Source organism: Leopardus geoffroyi, chromosome D3 (assembly GCF_018350155.1).
Source record: "Leopardus geoffroyi isolate Oge1 chromosome D3, O.geoffroyi_Oge1_pat1.0, whole genome shotgun sequence".
NCBI lineage: Eukaryota > Metazoa > Chordata > Mammalia > Carnivora > Felidae > Leopardus > Leopardus geoffroyi.
Window position 1 is genome coordinate 85,471,557 of NC_059339.1, and position 19,701 is coordinate 85,491,257.

Consider the following 19,701-nt stretch of genomic DNA (forward strand, 5'->3'; position numbering starts at 1 on the left):
AGGGGAGATGGGTGGGAGGGATGGGTGAAACAGGTGATGGGGATTAAGGGGGGCACTTCTGATGAGCACTGGGTGATGTATGGTTTGTGGATCGCCATATTGTACAATGAAATGAATATAACACTGTATGTTAACTATAGTGGAATTAAAATAAAATTTTAATTTAAAAAAGATACCCCTGGGATTTTCAGTTATTTGTGTCCATGAATTTTCTTCTCCATGAAAGAAAAATTGAATTGAGTTTCCAGTAAATTCCAATAAATAAAAACATGTTTTCCAATAAATCAAAACACGTTCAATAATAATAGCAAATATATTCTTTAAAAAGGGTAACTTTAATTTTTTTTTTTTTTAAATTTTTTTTTTCAACGTTTATTTATTTTTGGGACAGAGAGAGACAGAGCATGAACGGGGGAGGGGCAGAGAGAGAGGGAGACACAGAATCGGAAACAGGCTCCAGGCCCTGAGCCATCAGCCCAGAGCCCGACGTGGGGCTCGAACCCACGGACCACGAGATCGTGACCTGGCTGAAGTCGGACGCTCAACCGACTGCGCCACCCAGGCGCCCCTAATTTTTTTTTAATGTTTATATTTGAGAGAGGGTGGGGGAGGGGCAGAGAGAGAAGGAGACAAAATCCGAAGCAGGCTCCAGGCTCTGAGCTGTCAGCACAGAGCCTGATGCAGGGCTCAAACCCACGAACCGTGAGATCATGACCTGAGCCACCGAGGTGCCCCAAAAGGCAATTTTAAAAGGAAAATATAGGTTAAATAAATAAAATAATAAGCTCCTTTGTTTCAAGAAAAAACAGGGAATCAATCTCTGTATTTGTTAATCATTATTAGGATAGACAAGTGATATTTAGTTTTTAGCTATCAAGTGTTACATGTGTTACATGTATGTATATGTGTTACATATAAACATAAAAGGGAATGGTATGAACATATCTACATGCACAGATATGGTATATAACACATGTGGAATGTGGGGAGATGATTTTTCCACATCCATGTTGGAGAAAACTATTCCCTAAAGTATTTCGTAGGTTTATCTCCTATTTGAAGCGGTATATTCCATGATACATGTCTTATTACTTATAAATGTCATAGTGTTAAATAATTTTTGCCAACTACTAGTTATCAATGCTTAATATAAAGTGCTAAGGAAACTAGATTATTCAGTATATATGTAAATATTTGGAAGGGATTCACACTAGTAGAAGATGGATTGAAAATTATATTAGCCACAGTCTTATTAGCAGAAATCCTGGTTCTTCTTACGGAAATACCTAAAAGAAATAAATATAACTTTCTCATCTGTTTTTACCCATACTAAGCTGAAAAACGTTGGCTTCCTCATAAACTCTACCAGGTGTATTTCGGTAATTAACTATTAAAAATTTGGAAATTCAGAAATAGCATTTCAGGGTCTAGAAAAAGTATTCACCTTCTTAAAATAACAATTATCCTGGGATTTATGGAGAGTCAACCTACAGAAATGTGTTCCCCTGAAAGTTCTTTTATTCTTCTAGAGACACACAGTGTGAAGTTGAATTCTGCTGCAAACTTAGTGCCAAGAGAAACCTTTTGTATTTAATCCCTAGTTAGTTATGACTCGTTTGGTATTTGTGGATGTGAGATGAGATCATTGTACAGTTGATCCAATAAAAATGGTGTTGAGGGATTATAGTTTATTCAGACCTATGGTTCCAAGATGTGTGAGAGAATAACTTCAATGTTTGCTGTGGCAAACCTTGTGTATATTCTTGCATTCTTGTTTTATAACAGGTCTTAATTACCAAGATGCTAGTATTTCAAAATTTTAGTTGAATTTTGGCAAGATTCGGAATGATGCTGTATCCTGAAGAACCACATTATAAAACATTAAAAAAGCCACCATTTCCTCTTGTAGGTACATTGGACAGAAAAATCAAACAAATAATTTAAAAGAAAACCCCTTTCCTCATGGATATTGCATTTAGTGACTAATAGAGACAACAGTAGGCAATATAGAAGTATGTATTCTTTATGAGGAAGTACCTCAACTTCATGGCGTAAGCAATAACAAGATTCCAAAGGAGACAACTATGTTCGTTTTCTGGGGCTGTCATAACAAATCATCACAAATCTGTCGCTTAAGCATAAGAAACTTATTCTGTCACAGTTCTGTAGGGTAGAAATTCAAAAGTTACCAAAAGGGCCTCTCTCCCTCCAAAGGGCTCGTAGGGAGAGAACCCTTGCCTGCTTCATCCAGCTTCTGGTATCTCTTGTTATTCTTTGACTTGTGGCCGTGTAACACCAGTCTCTGCCTCCATTTTTGCCTGGAATTCTTTCCCATGTTTCTGTTGCTCAAATATTCCTGACTCTTTCTATGAGGGCATCAGTCATTGCATTTAGAACCCAACGTAAATCCAGGATGATCTCATCGTGAGATCCTTCACTTAATTACATCTTTAAAGACTATGTCCAAATAAGGTCACATTCATAGTTGCTAGAGTTAGGACTTAGACGTGTCTTTTTAGGGACACAATTCAGTCCACTGCAATGATTAGGAAACAAACATTCATTCGTCAGTGCTCCACATATACGGCAAGGAGACAAAATTCAGTGGATCAGAGCGAGTGCTACAACACAGCAAAGGGAAGAGGTAGCAGGTTAGTAGGGCAAGTTCCCTTGTCCCTGAGTCTCACTGAGTGATATAGTGATGACAGTGGCTCCACGTGGGGGGCAGCATGTGGGCTGAGCCAGCCCTCCTTATCTAGAGATTGGATAACAGTAAAGGAGTCATGTTGTGGTCACCTTGACCAACTTAGCTACCTACATGACTAGCTAGTTCAGAGCTGCATTCAGCAATGATGTGCAGGGACATTCAGAACCACAGTAAGCTGCCTCTTTCAACAATCCACCCCTTGGTCCTATATATTCTTGGCCAAGTTTACATTTTTACGTGTCCACATTCTACCCCTGGAATTCTGGAATGTGTCGTTTTATACGGGCAAAAGGAAATTGGCAGGTGGAATTAAAATTGCTAATTAGGTGACATTAAATAGGGAGATTATCCTGGACTGTCTCCTTGGGGCCAATGTAATGACAAGGGTCCTTAAATATGAAATGTAAGGCTAGAGAGTTCATGAGAGAGATGTAGAATACGAAGGACTGGACCTACCGTGGCCATCTTTGAAGATGGAGAAAAGGGACCACGAACGGAGGATTGCAGTCACTGTCTAGAACCTGAGAAAGTCTCTTTGGTGACAACCAACACGGAAACAGGGACCTCCACCCCACAACCTCAAGGAACTAACTTCTTCCAATAACCTCTGCGGCTAAAGAAACATATTTCCCCTTGAATCTACAAAACACAATGCGGCTTTGGCAACACCTCGGCTTTAGCCAAGTGAGACCTGTGTTGGCTTTCTGACCTCCAGAATTCTAAGCTAATGCATTCATGTTGTACAAACCCCGGTGAGTTCGTTGTCATTTCTTACACAACAATAGGGAATCACCACAATGCTATTGTCTTGCCGCTTGAATTCAATACTCTGAAGGGCGCTGAGACCCATTCCATTTAATTTTCACACAACACTTGATTAGTGCTGTCATCAGCAAAATTCCAATTAGCGGGGTGAGGCCAACGACACCTCTGATCTCAGCATGCACCTCAGATCCCTCACTCGGCCTGCTGAAGAAGTCCCAGAGGGGAGTGGCTGGTCTTATTTCAGATAACTATTTAACCTGCTCTTCTTATGCGTGTTACACCCCAATAGTGGCATTAACCCAGACACTGCGAGAAGTATTGGCAACCCTGCCTCTCCCTGTCCAGCCAGGATGTAGCTCAGGGGTTTTTCACTACAACCCATTCAAGGGTTACCAATCCAAGGCTTGTGCTGTCTCACTGGGGGCACAGATAACTCCAGTTTGGAACGTGCTGTTGAACTTGCTCGGAGTTAGTACTGCATCGGTTTGGTTAAGCCCACAAGAACATAACCACAAAGTATTTGCAGCTTCGATAGCCATGCATAGCAAAACTGAAAATCACTTGCGGGCCAGGAGAAGCGTTTGAATTTGCATCAGTCTGGATGAAAGGAAGTTGTCTCAGTCTGTGTGTGTGTGAATGCACCAGGGTGGTCTGCGTTTATGAGCAGCCGTCGTTGAGGGCATAAAGCCCGGTTCCCCTGGCTGTGTCCACAGGTGCTTTTTCCGGTCCCTGGAGGGCCTGAGTGGGGAAGACAAGCTCTCCGGTGAGTCAGATGGCTGGCTGCAGCTCCCGCCTGACATCGGTGGAGCAGGTGACCGTGTTTCAAGGCTGCAGTGGTGAATACTAATCTGCAGAAAGCAGCTTCTACTAACTGAGCACGTAGCACGTTCCATGCCTTATGTTGGGTGTAGTACAAACACGGCATCATATAAAATCTGCTGATAGTAATTCTATTATTCCCGTCTTACATCTGAGAAACCTGAAATCCTGCAAGGTTAAGTAACACAGCCAGAAAGGAAAGGAGCCTGTATTCAAACACAGGTTTGCACTGATGTGAAAGAAAAGCAGTGAAGAAAATAGTTATTGGAATCCTGTTTCCTTCCTGTGAACCGGAAATTCAAGAGTTAGAAGCAACCTTGGTAAGAGAATTGCACTAAGCTTGTTGTCTTCACATCACCTGGAAAATAACGTCACAGATGAGTAGAAGCCAACACATGAGAACATGGTGTCCTGGGACTTGATTTGTCTGTATTTGCAGGGTATGGATTCATGATAATGAATATATGGAACCCAGGGGGATGCTTTTAATTTGCTAACTATGATAACGGATCCCTGGCCCTTGGCAGCAAAACTTGCCGTTTGTCCCAGGGCTACCCTCACGATGTGCGTGTTTTGTTCCTTGTTTGCTACTATAAGGGGCATCATTACCGACCGAGCATCTCTCCTAGGACTGAAATAACTGAGCTGCCTATTTGACTGAAATTAGTCTCCTGACTTCTGGTCCAGTGTCTGCCTCCCTGCCCCTCTCTCCTTCCTTCCCTCTAACACTTACCATATCTTTCTAGTTCTACTGAATCATTCCTCAGTATCTCCTGATACACCCAGACTTGGAGATGCGAACAAGAGGGCAACGTTGAACCATGCTGGATCCACAGCCTCTCAAATAGGAAAGAAGATGTCCTTGCGAGAGGAAGCAGGTAGATGAGCTGACTCTTCTCTGGCCCCATTAATGTTCTCTCACGGGAAGTCCCACTGCCATTTACACGCCAGCCCCTGCTAGTCGTCATTTTATGGCTCTGGTCAAGTACTGAAGAAATAAATTATTCTCTCGATCCCTTTAACATAGCTGAGCTGTATTACTACCTTACTTATGCCAGAGTTTCTCCAGTTTTACTGAGTGGCCAGAAGCACCCAGTGGGCTTGTTAAAGCATAGATTACTAGTCCCTACCCCCAGACTTACTGATTGGGTAACTCTGTAACGTGGCCTAAGTATTGGATTTTGAACAAGTTCCCAGGCGATTCTGATGTTGCTGGTCTGGTGATCACATGTTAGAAGCCACTATGATATGCTAAGGTGTTCAGAAAAGAAGCATGGAAAAATCAGAACAACTGATGTTCCCCATAATGGCGGTTCCCTGATCCTGCTATGGGTAAGCATTCTAGTACGCCTTCCCATCTTAATTGTTCCCACAGCCTCTGAGAGAACCAGAAGTCACCCCTTTGGTTCTTGACCCAAGCTTCATATTAAAATTACTTGGAGAGCTTACTAAGAAATACTCAAAAAGTTACTCAACATCACTGATGATCAGGAAAATGCAAATCAAAACCACAGTGAGATACCACCTTACACCTGTCAGGATGGCTAAAATCAAAAACACAAGACACAATAAGCATTGATGAGGATGTGGAAAAAGGGTAACCCTCTTGCACTGTTGGTGGGAATACGAATGAGTGCAGCCACCAGGGAAAACAGTATGCAGTTTCCTCCAAAAAATTACAAATAGAATTCTCCAGCGATTCCATTACTGGATATTTACACAAATAAAATGAAAACACGAATTTGAAAAGATATATACACCCCTGTGTTTATTGCAGAATTATTTACAAAAGCCCAATCGTGGAAGCAACCCAAGGGTCCATCAATAGATGAATGGATAAAAAGATCATTCAGCCATAAAAGAATGAAATCTTGCCATTTGCAGCAACGTGGATGGATCTAGAGAATATCATGCTAAGTGAAACAAGGCAGAGAAAGACAAATGCCATATGATTTCATTCATATGTGGAATTTAAGAAGCAAAACACATGAAGAAAATAGAGACAAGACACAGATGCTTAACTAACTGTAGAGAACAAACCCGTGGTTACCAGAGGGGAGGTGGGGGTGGGGTGGGTGGGGTGGGAGAAATAGGTGACGGGGATTAAGAATACACTTATTGTGATGAGCACTGAGTACGTATGGAATTGTTGAATCACTATATTGTATACCTGAAGTTAATATCACAGTGCATATTAATTAAACTGGAATAAAAAAGAAAGAGAAAAAGGAAAAGGAGATACTCAGACACTGTTCAATCATCTGGCCTGTTGCAGTGGTACAAATGTGTGTGTGTGTGTGTGTGTGTGTATACACTTTTTTAGAGTATTTATTTTGAGAGACAAAGCATGAACCGCAGAGGGGCAGAGAGAGAGAAGAGAGCAAGAACCCCAAGCAGGCTCTGCATTGCCAGTGCGGAGTCCCACGCGAGGCTTGAACTCATCAACTGGGAGATCATGACCTGAGCCAAGTGGGAGGCTTAACCTACTGAGCCACTCAGGGGCCCCACAGCGGGACATTTTTTAACCTCACTGCCAGCTGAAACTCTTCCCATGTGCAGCCAGGATGTGGTTAAGCTGCAAACACATCTAAGAGGGCCCAGGTGTGCAGGCGCCCAGTGCTTTCCTGGGCTCCGAGGGCGCGAATATCGGAGGCTTCCCAGGCGGAGGCTCAGTTTCACTGGGGTGTAATTCGCTGCTTAGAGATGCTGTTTCCCTAAATGATGACACAGTGAAAGACTTCAGAAGGAGCTCCTGCGGCAGCCCCTCTCTGCTCAGTACATAGCTACTCTGAGAAGCTGCTTATACTATGTCGGAAATAGCAGAAGGAAAGCCAATGAATCACCAAAACAGTCATTAGTAAAAGTTTATTGTGCGCACAGCACAAGTACCGTTCTTGAACCAGGGGCCCTCAAACCAAACATGGAATGAGACTCGGGGGTATATTTTTAAAAAGCAGCTTATATAGGGAGGGGGGTAGCAACTGTTCCTTTTCCCTAGTGATTAGTTATCATTTTAGTTTTCTTAAATGATAGGGAATTGGTTCGTGGTTATCTCATCAATTTGGGGAAACAGTTTCATGAGGCATAAGCAGGAAATGAAAGTTCGTCTTGCAAAATAAGCTAAATTAAGCTTTGTACGTGAGACTGTACTGGTTTTGTTAGCTTCGGGAATTTTCAAGGCTACTCTCCACTTGTCTTTGATTTTAACAAGTACAATGCCACGCCCACCAGTAGACCCATAAGCACCCCCGGAAACCAGGTGCAGTTGGGCGTTTAAAGGAACTGATGAGGCAGTTCTCCCTTCTCCTCCTCCCTCCAGCCCGCTTTTAAGGTGAGCTTTCTCTAGCTGCTTTCTCCTCTTTTGATTCCTTTTCTCTCCTCCTCACATCCTGCACGAGGGGGGGGGGGGGTGCAGCAGAGATGGGAACAGCTAACTTCACATCAGAAAACGGAGCATCAGGTAAGCCCTTTCCTCATTTCCGTTTTTATTCCGGATGTTTCTGACCACAAAGCCTCCTCCTTTTTAAAATGTTAATAGCATTTCTCTATTCTGGTTTCCCTAGCGCTTACTATGTGTCAGTGCTTTCCCAGGCTGTGGCGTTCATTGTTTCATCTTGTATTTATATTTGTATTTGGTTACTGATTCAGATGATTCGTATCTTATAATTAGTATCTTATAATCAATCTAATAATTCAGTTTTTGGTAGTATATTATCTACACAAAAGCTAGGGGAACTTTGTTAAAGACTGGATTCGTAAAACACCAGCCTCTTCACACTTCTTTGCTTTTTATAAACCATTTAAGACAGAAATATTCTAATCGATATTACATTTATAAATGAATTTTAAAGGGGTGCCTGGGTGGCTCTGTCAGTCAAGGGTCCGACTTCAGCTCAGGACATGATCTCCTAGTTCGTGGGTTCGAGCCCCAGGTGGTGCTCTGTGCTGACGGCTCAGAGCCTGGAGCCTGCTTCGGATTCTGGGTCTCCCTCTCTCTCTGCTCCTCCCCCACTCAGGCTTGCTCGCTCGCTCTCTCTCTCTCTCTCTTTCTCAAAAATAAATAAACTTTAAAAAATTAAAAAATAAATGAATTTCAGAGTTTCCTCTGACAGGAATAATAATTTAGCAGAACATTGTTAAAACTGGATAAAATATCAGGATGAAAAGAAAACCAAGATGGATATATCACAGTTTTTGCTAACATTTGGTGAGAAAGTTAATGCACAAAACTTCATAGCCTTTAAATATCGGACATTATAATAATGGCTATAACAATATAGGTTGTCTTTTAAATATGTAAGGACAATGAAATTTTCAAAATCAACCTGGAAAGGGAACTAAGAGAAAATGTAAACTTTTTTTAAAGTTTATTTAATTTATTTTGAGAGAGAGAGACAGAGAACACACAGGAAGGGCGGAGAGAGTTCCAAGCAGGCTCTGCACACTGAGTGCAGAGTCCGACGTGGGGCTCAAACTCATAAACTGCGAGATCATGACCTGAGCTGAAATCAAGACTCAGATGCTCAATTGACTGAGCCACTCAGGAGCCCCAAAATGTAAACATTAAAAAAATTTTTTTAACTGTGTAATTAAATATGGTGCCAATATTTATAATTTCATATTAATCAGGAATTCTGGCTTTTAAAACATCTGTTATTTCTTAGGGAGCCTGGGTGGCTCAGTTGGTTAAGCTTCTGACTTCGGCTCAGGTCATGACCTCATGGTCCGTGAGTTTGAGCCCCACGTGGGGCTCTGTACCTACAGCGCAGGGTCTGGAGCCTGCTTCGGATTCTGTGTCTCCCTCTCTCTCTGCCCCTCCCCCACTCATGCTCTGTCTCTCTCTCTCAAGAATAAATAAACATTAATAAATAAAGTATCTATTATTTCTTTAGACCAGCAATGATAAAGTAGATTATGAGATCAAATACCTATAATTATTTATAAAACCTGCATTAAGGCAAGATTTAAAGTTTTTTATTATTTCTTTGACTTGCTCTTGTATCTAGTAATATAAATAAAAAAATATAATTTTAATGGAGATAGGAGCTAGAAAGAATATAATTCACTTTTAGAATAACTCCAATAGACATAATTGTTCAATTGATTTAAAGTTAGTAATTGAGTGTTATTTCACATACATTAAGTCATGAATACCAAAGGTATTGTTAAAATATTTCCATAATGACTATGATTGTCATAATTTCCATAAATGACTATTATTATTAAACTTCATTATGTAATGAATGATTTTGTGGCACTGCCTTTTTTGCATATCTGTTTTAAGATGCAATTCTCTTTTGACATGATTTTCCTTCCAAGGTTTATTCAAGTTTAATTTGCGCTCATTACTTTTCTTCATGGATTATATTTATTAATGAAAGTGCAGCATGGACCCTTCTAAATTGAAAATTACAAATTATTACCTTAAGCAAAATTTGAAACATCAAGTGCAAATGAATCAGGACAATATTAAATTTTAGCTTGTTCTTCAAGCTTTTCACAGGTCAAACAATATTCTCCTGCCAATGGCTTATACAAAGCTCATACAATAAATGAGTCAAAGGTTATAATTTGTCTAAAACTTCAATTGTTTGTACTACCTGGAAATATTTGAGTCTAAGAAAAATGAACTCAGCATGTGTAAAGGATAACAGTATGGTGCAGGAAAAGAAGTGTGGACTTCAGAATCAGACATCTATTGGTTTCAGAATCTGGATACATTTTTAAACCTCACGAAGTCCCAGATGCTTGATTGAAACTGCTCATAGAAATATAAATGAGATAATTTATAATGAAGAAATCATTTATATAACATATTGATGGTGTGTGATGCATGAAAGTTGTTCCATTCTATTTAAGCATTCACTTATTTATTCAACAAATATCTGTGAACACTTATGATGCAAGAGCACTCTGGTAGGCACCAAAGATACACTGTGAATGAGAGAGACTTAGTCTCTGCCTAATGGGGTGTAGCTGCTAATACTCCATAGTTTTTACCTCCCCTGCTTCCTTTCTTCATATAACTGGTCTGTTTTATCCTGTTGATGAGAACACATTTCATCAGCAGAATCCCTGCCTGAGAAGTGGCCTGTTAGTTCTCAGAAATGACATTGACAACAAGAGATCTAATTACATGATTGAACTCAATAGTTAATGCAGTTAATCCATCAGTTAACTGGATATCTTTGAAAGTGAAATGATACCAAGCATTTCCCCTGTCCCTGGGGATGCTCTAATGACCAAGACAGAAAATGCCCTAATCGCTGGTAAAACCCGCTGGACAACAGGGGCCTTACACAACCACAGATAATCAAAGGGTTAGAAGTGTGTCAAGGTGAAAAGTGGACATCAGTGGATTTTTCAGAGGGAGTAGGGGGAGGGGAGAATCAGGTCCTTCTTGAAATCTTTTTCAGGCATTTGCTTTGGAGCGCACCAAACGTCTCATTTGCCGATAATGAGTGAGCAGTTAGGTAACTCCATTTGAATTCTGGCTCGCCTACCTGCTAACTCTGGGAACTTGAGCACCTCTCTGATGATCTAAGCCTCCTTTTTCTCATTTGTGAAGTGGTGATTATAATAGCAGTTACCTTACGGGGCATTCATGAGGATTAAGTGCTGCAGTTAGGGTGATCACCCTCAAGGTTAGCACATAGTAAGGGCTCAAAACATTTCAGTCATTAAGTCATGATCATGAGAATCATATGGGCCTAGACATCAGAAGAATTGTCTGGATTAAAAGTATGGGTTTCAGGATCTTGGACCCACAGCTGATACTCAGTTGTATGAGGAGGTGAAAATGTTAACCGACAGTGGAGAAAGAACAAAATAAGAGATCGGTACTGATCATAAATGGTACGTGATGAGTAGTTAGGGAAGGACCCTAAGAGGAAGCATCAGAATAAATTGGAGGAAAACAGAAAGTGATGCTGCTTGGAAAACACTGATTTCAGGAGGATGAAGTGAGCACCTCTGTCAAGTGCTCCCGAGAGGTCGTCTGGGGAATAAAAGCCATACTTTGGATGTATGACTTTGGAGTTGACTGTGACCTCAGTTGCTAATGTCTCAGAGAAGCAATGGGCAGAAGTTAGATGGGAATGGAATAAGGATTGGAGTGGAAGCTGAAGAAATGGAAGAAACTATTATAGATTACTTTGTTGAGATATTGGATTGTGAAATTTAAAAACCAGAGAAATAGTCTAATAGTAATTTTTTTTGTTAGAAACATGAGCCTTTTTAATGCTGATGAGTAGAAAGGTAGAGTTGGAAATTATAGGGCAGAAAGGATACAACCAGATTTTCTGAATGTAGATCGTTGAGTTGGTTAGGATAGGATGGGGTCACCTTTTCTATTGCAGTAAGATGGGAGGAAGGCCAGATGTATGCTGGGGCAGGAATCTTTTCCCATCAAGAGTAAGACTGATGCTCTTCTGGGAGGTGGATTTTGGATAGAGAGGAACAATGGATTATTGTAGGGTAAGAAAGATGAAATGGTGGATGTTGGCACTTAAACTCAATGGTAAGAGAAGTGGCAGAGATTATCCAGTGACAGGCTGGAAAGTCATGAGGGACTGACAGAACAGGTGTATGTATTGGATCAAAGAAGCAGATCAGCTGGAAGAATAAGAATTTGTGTTCAATGAGTTATTTGGGCTTAATCAAATATATCTTAAATCATCACAACTAAAGGTTAGTGCTTAAGATTATAGATTTTTCATACCTATGAGAGATATGAAAGACACTGAAAATTCATTGTCAATTTTGTGGGAGTGGAGCGGAAATCTGATAATTTGAGTAGAAAACGTGACCTGACAGAGGCCTTTTCTCTCCCAAATTCCACACAGCAGGGGTGTCAAAGCTAGTAAAGCCTTAATTTCACCCTTCAGTGTCTCATAAGGCTAAAAACTTCAATTCTGACCAAATGGATGGAAAGGCTGTGTAAAGAGTTTTCTACCTGAAATGGAACAATTTCATCCTTCTGCTGAGTTTTCCACTTTACAGAAGTATCAGTTTTCCAAGAGACTGCCTTTGCATTGGTTTTACTGAGGAAGGAAAGTGGCTTTTATGGAAGCCCCTGCTGGTGGAGGCTCCAAAGCTTCGGTTTTCCTCAGTGAGGCAGGAGCACCGAGAAACCTGAGTTTGCTAAGCAATGAAAACAGTTGCTATTTCAACTTTAAATTCTACTAAGGCAACTTTTCATCTTGCTTAAAAATTTCTGGAAGTTAATGACTCTATCTCACTGACTTAATTTGATTTGAAAATTACAAGCATCAACTTTCTCAATAGCTTCTAAGTATTTTAGAGAATGAGTTTCTGATAATCTGTTAAAAAAAATTGGGGGAGGACTACCTTTGCTAGACCAAGTGCAGTTAAAGTATTGGGACATAATTTGGCTAGTAAATGTGAACACATTGTGTGTGTGTGTGTGTGTGTGTGTGTGTGTGTGTGTGTGTGTGTCCCATACCTAAAAATCACCATATCTACCCTATGTTTAATATTTTTGTGATAAAATTTGTAACTATAATTACCACATGACCCTATGAATCAAAAGAGAAATTGTGTTACTTTCTAGACCAACATTAAGTTTTTGTTTGGGCTTGTAGTTTTTCATTTCGTTCTTCCTTCATTTCTTTGTCATCCCAAGTTTCCTAGGACTGAATTTGATCATCACACAGATCTTGCAAAAGATCTACAAGCAAACATAGGGCAAGGCAATTTGTAAAGGGTTCCAGATACTTTCACATTTCTGTGACGTAGAAGTATGTGAGAGGTATATGGATGTTTTTATAGGCTATTCCTTATCACAGTTCTCAGGATACTAGTAAAAGCAAATCTCATTGACTTATTCTCCTTATAGTTTAATATACAATAAATCATTAATAGTAGATGTCACAAGGAAAATCAGTGAATGACATTGTTGTACACCAGTGATGTGGTCATGCAGATTAGAAACCTAAGCCAGAGAAAGATGGCGCTGAAATTAAGGATGTGCTAAGTTCCTCATATCATGGGCTCTGGGCTACTGTGTCTACTGGGCAATGACTTTTTTAATCAATATGAAGACAACATTTGAGCTGCCTGCCAGAACTGCCAAATTGTTTAAATAAATGTTAAGGGTCAAAAATGTTAGTACCAATGGAAGGATTTTCTTTGAAAATTGTCAGAATGTAAGTTTTGGATGGTTACCTTAATTTTCTGTCCCACAAATGGATCTTTGGTTAAATTTAGGGTCATTACATTAGTAAAGTCTGGTTAAAAAGTGAATATTAGGGATGCCTGAGTGGCTCAGCTGCTCGAGTGTCAGACTCTTGATTTTGGCTCAGGTCATGATCTCACAGTTCCTGAGATTGAGCCCCACTTTGGGCTCTGTGCTGGCAGGGCAGAGCCTGCCTGGGATATTCCCTCTCCCTCCCCCTCTCCCCTGCTCATGTTCTGTCTCTCTCTCTCTAAAAATAAATAAGCATTAAAGAAATTTTTAATTTAAAAAGTGAATACTAATCAGGTGCCATGTCAAGAAATTTATAGAAAACACAGCATCACAATAGCAACTATATACACACGTAAGACAAACATTTTTTTTTACTAATGAGCAAGTGATTTATTTGAAAGGTTTATTCGATTTAAGCTACTAGAGAATTCTCCAATTATTCTGATCTTTACTTTATACCACATATTTCACTTCAAGGCATGATCAGTAATTTCAGGGTTTTATTTTATTTTTACATTTCAATAATTTGGCCACCTTAGAATTTAAAGTAGGTTTTACAATTTGTTTTTGAGTGTATCTGTTTTCTTAGACATAATGTAAATTCTTGGCAGAGATTTTTCTTGGGCTTATTTTAATTTACCACCACTTCTGTAGACTCAGGAAGTCAAAGAATCACTTGTATACAATAAATTTGCACCCTTAAGTGATGTATACTATTAAGCTGAATATTTGTCACACTCGTGAAGCTATAATGAATGAATTAGATAATCTGCTACACTAATGTACCAATTGAAAGAATGCCATAAATTATCATTAGTTGAGAGAATTTCAGCTGACTCTTCAGGTGTCTATATATTTGAAAAATGAAAACAATTGGTAGAAAATGTTCATTAACAAAAATTTAATTGTTGAAACTAATACAATTATGTAATACAATTATGTAATATTTCATTACATAATTATATCAGAAGGCAGTGTATTCAGGCAGCATTCATTGTGTTTATAACATACTGCTTAATTTAAAATTTTAAAATAATTATGTTACTTTGCATTTATATAATCTACAGAAAATGATGCAGTTATTTTTTGATCAAAACTAAAACATGAACTTAAAAGATTCTAAATTAATCTCCTTTTGATAGGTTTCTGTATTTTTTTGCAGAAACACAAAGTGGACTTTTCAGACAGCAGAATATTTTCACTACCACATTTTAGACGATGTATATAAAGTAAGAAATACCCAGTCTTTGTAGATCCTGTGAAGGGAATGGCTTTATAGAGAGCTCTGAGGACAGTGAGCTTACTGCGATTATTGGGCAATAATTAAGCCCCTCATTACCACCCCCCCCCATCTTATGTTTGTTTTGAAGGGAGTTCTGTGATTGAATGGATAAATAGTCTGTTGATACTGTGGTCAGCCTTTATCTTTCAAAGGGAAATATGATCTGTAAGTCACTATTATCTAGTGAAATTCTTTATTTTTTGTTTTGTATACAAAGGATTTTAGTGTTTGTTATCAATTTTTACCAACTGTTGGATTCTTTAGCTAAGCAGGCAAAGTATACTATTGCATTTTGTATGAATACATTTTTAAGACCTTCGTATTACTTAGGATAGCCTAAATTGTTATAACATATTGGACCCAAAATGTACAATGGGTCAGCATATTGGAATTTATGTTGTGTTCTTAAAGCCATCTAAATTGACCCCTGACACCTTCCATTTATCTTTTTATGACTCCGTAGGGCATGCATTCTCAATATGAGCCATATCATCCAAGGGGGTAAAAATTATGAGTTTTCTTTTCTTTGGGGGGTGGTAGGGGTGGGGGAAGGGGCAGGAATGACAACAATTTTAGGTATTATAATAGTCTGTGGTCCTCCAAAGGACCACAGTATGTAAACAGATATATAGCACAGTATTTTCATGGTATTACAATTTTACGGTAAGGATTATGAAAAGAACAAGTCTAAAACCATCCCTTGGGAAAAGTAATAATGGGAAGACGTCTTGAGAACCTGTTCCTAGGGCCTCGCTTTTGTTTTTTGCTTCCATTTGACAGAAGATAGAAGACTGTGTGTAGAAGGGCTTTAAGACCAAGTATGAGAGTGGTTGGAAACACTCCCACGGAAAATGATTGACTAAAATACAGTCACATGACTGCAGCTAACTTCAAGGGAAGCTGGGAAATCTAGTCTAGTTGTGTGTAGGACTAAGACCAACATGTTTTAGTGAATAGCCAGTGATCTTTAAATTCCAGTTCACAGGTGTGTACCTCTCACAGAGTGAAAGTTCATTGAGTGTTTTCTAAACTGTTTGCTGAGCTGATGTATGGATCGCCATGTCAGCTTCTTCTGACGTAACTCAGATCCCAGCTCTGCAGATCTTGTCAGTGGATTGTTGGCCAGTTACGGAGAATTGTGAATCCATTTGACTTTTATTGGATTCTTCTTTAGTCAGTGTTGATAATATGCAATCTAGCAGAATTTCTGTGAATTTAGGCTTTTGCTGTGTCTGTTCTTTTTGTACAAAATTATTTCGACATTTAAATATGAATTTCTTATTATATAAAGTGACTTATTACTAATCTATAAATAACTTGATTTTTTAATGCTTTTTGAGCAACTGCTTGTATAGACATATGGTAAGGTTTGTTTTTGTTTTTGTTTTTTTTGAAGGGAGAAGCAGTACTTTCTTTAGAATAACCAAGTGACAAAATTGTTTATACCATAATGTAGCTTGGGATTGCTTATGTTGGAGAGGACTATAGATAAAGACTACCTTAAAATGTATACTGGATGCGTACAATTGTAGTGAATTCTTTGGATTAGAATTTCTTTCTTCTTCATTCCATTTTACATAACACGATCTTCTGAATAAATTCCTAGAGACTAACCTATTCTTTTAAAAAATTACTTAGTTCAGAATTAGATTTGAGGTAATAGGGCTTGGGAAGAAGAAAAAATTAAAAACACTGTCATGACAAGGAAGAAACTTTGGTTCTAGACTTCACCGTGAAACAAGAAGATCATTAAACCACTCTCTTAACTTTCTTGTAAATAAGTGGAGAGCCTTCCTTAGCTAAATCTTTCCCCCACTTGGGTAAACTCTATAATTTCTTCTGCTTTATTTACAAATCGTACAGAAAGGCTCCTCTATTTCTAAATCCCCTTTCTGCTCTTAAGTGATAACACATATTAGTTTAATGTCCACCGGGCATCTTGAGAACAGACACAGAGTCTTATTTGTTGAACAAGTATTCATGTTGGTATTTTTCAGCTGAAATTATAGTGCACATTCACTTTTTATTTTTTCATTTTTGCCCCGTATATGTTGAGTGATTACCATCTCTTTTACTCTATGTTAAGAATTTTTAAAGTATTATTTGCTCCTCAAAATCTGAAGAAGACATTGCTCTTTTACTGTTTCCATTTTATAAAGGAGAAAATTGAGGAGGAAGAATGAGTGATCCAAAGCTTGTCAGTAGAGAGCCAGATTTAGATCAGGGCCAGCTGACTCCATAGGTCACCTCCCTACAAGTGGAAACTGTTCTCCATACCTGGCCATAAGCATTTATAACAAAGGAAAATCTCATGTTTTTGCTAATTTGTCCACAATTTGACATTGAATTTTAAGGAAATTTATTGTTACCTATCATTAATAATTTTTTCCAAAGTTTTTGGAGACCAAATAGTCTGAATGTTAAGCATAATTATAATTTTTATTTCCTGTCTAAAACATTTCTAGATATCCTAACATCAGTTTGACTGGTAACATTTGACTTTCTTGAAAAGTAGATAATTTTGATGGGGCATGAAGCCAAATCTACAGGGCCTGATATTGGGGCAGTCATTGATGAATTTGAAAAACTATGGGCAAAATACCCGATGAGCATTTATACAATTGTTAACTGCAAAGCTCTAATTTCCTCAGACTCTTCAAGAATATTCTGTGATGGATTAGTGGAACTATCAGTTTAAAAACTGGCCATAGGGGCACCTGAGTGGCTCAGTCAGTTAAGTGTCTGACTTCGACCAGGGTGTCATCTTGTGGTTCATGAGTTCGAGCCCCGCATCGGGCTCTGTGCTGACAGCTCAGAGCCAGAAGACTGCTTCTGATTCTGTGTCTCCCTCTCTCTGCCCCTCCCCACTTTCTCTCTCTCTCTCAGAAAATGAATAAACATTTTTAAAAAAGGTTTTATAAAAAAACTGGCCATGTGACAGTGTCAGCCTTTATTACAATCCTATCAGTTTCAAATTGTAGAAGTGCATGTGTTGTAATTCCTATAGCATGATAACGTAAATACAATTAGGATAATTCCCACTAGTCGAAACTCATAACCCCCTTAATCTGAATTTTAAAAAGTTAACCAAAGGAAAACAATTGAAGAACAAAGGCATAAGCAAGTCAAACAAAAATCCATAAAAATGTGATTTCTATCTACTACTGGTGTTTTCTAAAGGAATATTTGAGAGCCAGAAAGCTACTTATATGTTACAGTAACTGAAAGTAGGCTTCTCTTTAGGTGAAGCAGTAGTCCTTTTTCACATGCCACTAGATAAATGTCCTTTCACCTATGATTAGTTATTACTGATGAAGAATCATGTCACCAAAGCAGCTGGTGTCTACCATGCCCACATTCTTCATCAGCAGGGAACCAAGTATGTAGGATCCATCCTTCGCGTAGAAAAGTAATTTAAATGTTTTCCTGTAGTGAGAAATCATTTGGAAAACACTTTAAGTTTTCAATTTTAAATTAAGATGACTTACCTTCTATGAAAGTTGTTGGCAAACTATCTTTAAGGAAGCTAAGTTTTTGATCATTAGAAAATTTATCAGTTCAGCTTTCTTGATTTCTTTGGCGAACTGGATAGTTCTCTTAAATAAGGAATACAAATATTCAGTAATTTCTTTTGAACTTCCCTTTCAAAAGTAACTTTTATTGTAGCATGGATATGATCCCTTTGTGTCAGGAAGCTGTATTTAAAATGGGCTATCGTGAATTAATTAATTCTACTCATGATGGTTTCTGAGGACCTTTAATATTTTTGACCTCTAGGAAAATAGATTTCTTTGACCTAGGCCTTTAATTGAGGGAAAATCTCATATCTGTCCTAGAAGGTAATACTTTTTATTCATGTATGAAAAATATTCAGTAACTAGAAGTCAGGTGGTAATTAATGGAAAATGGCAGGGTCTTTTCTTTGATTTTTGTCAGCAAAAACACTATGTAAATACATTTCGTAATATACTGATGATCTTTATGTAAAGTTTTAAATGTCTCTCATATTTTTGTTCATTCAACCAATATTTATTTAATGCCTCCTTATGTAATACTCCATTTTAATATCTAGGTACAAGTCAATGGAGGAAAATTGCCAAAAACAGACAAAAATATATATTTCCTATCTCAGTTAATAGTAATAATGCCTTTCCTCTAGTCTTTGAAATCAATCTTTACTCCTTGCTTTCTCTCATACACACATCCAATCCATTGCCATACTTTGTCAACTTTACCTTCAAATATATTCAGAATCCACTTTATACCATTTTCACTACCAAAAATATTATATACATATGTGAATATATACTTAATACCTATCATATTTAATATATAATGCTTAACACATATTAATACAACCACTAATAAGAGTATATTCAAAAAGGCTATTAAATATCAAGGGAACAGAATAGAAAATCCAGAAATAAACTCATAATTATGTGGTCAATCAATCTTTGGCAAAGCAGTTAAGAATATCCAATGGGAAAAAGATAGTCTCTTCCACAAACTGGACAACAACATGCAAAAGAACTAAACTGGACCACTTTCTTACACCAGACACAAAAATAAACCCAGAATGATTGAAAGACCTAAATGTAAGCCCGGAAACCAAAAAAAAATTAAAATCCTAGAAGAGAACACAGGCAATAATTTCTTTGATATTGGCCAAAGCAACTTTTCTTTCTAGATATGTCTACTGAGGCAAGGGAAACAAGCAAAAATAAACTATTGGGACTACATCAAAATAAAAATCTTCTGCATAGCAAAGGAAACAAGCAACAAAACTAAAGGGCAACCGACAGAATGAGAGAAGGTATTTTCAAATGGCATATGTGACAAAAGGTTAGTATCCAAAATATATAGAGAAAATATAAAACTCAACCCTCAAAAAACAATCCAATTAAAACATGGGCAGAAGTC

At 38.3% G+C, this 19,701-nt stretch overlaps 1 long non-coding RNA gene across 1 annotated transcript in view; it reads left to right on the plus strand.

Moving 5' to 3' along the window:
* Positions 1-7,607: 7,607 nt before the first annotated feature.
* Positions 7,608-19,701, plus strand: part of LOC123588253 — a 125,365-nt gene continuing 113,271 nt past the window's right edge. The window contains exon 1 of the long non-coding RNA XR_006707776.1: positions 7,608-7,751. This is a non-coding gene — a long non-coding RNA (uncharacterized LOC123588253). The remainder of the gene's footprint in view (positions 7,752-19,701) is intronic.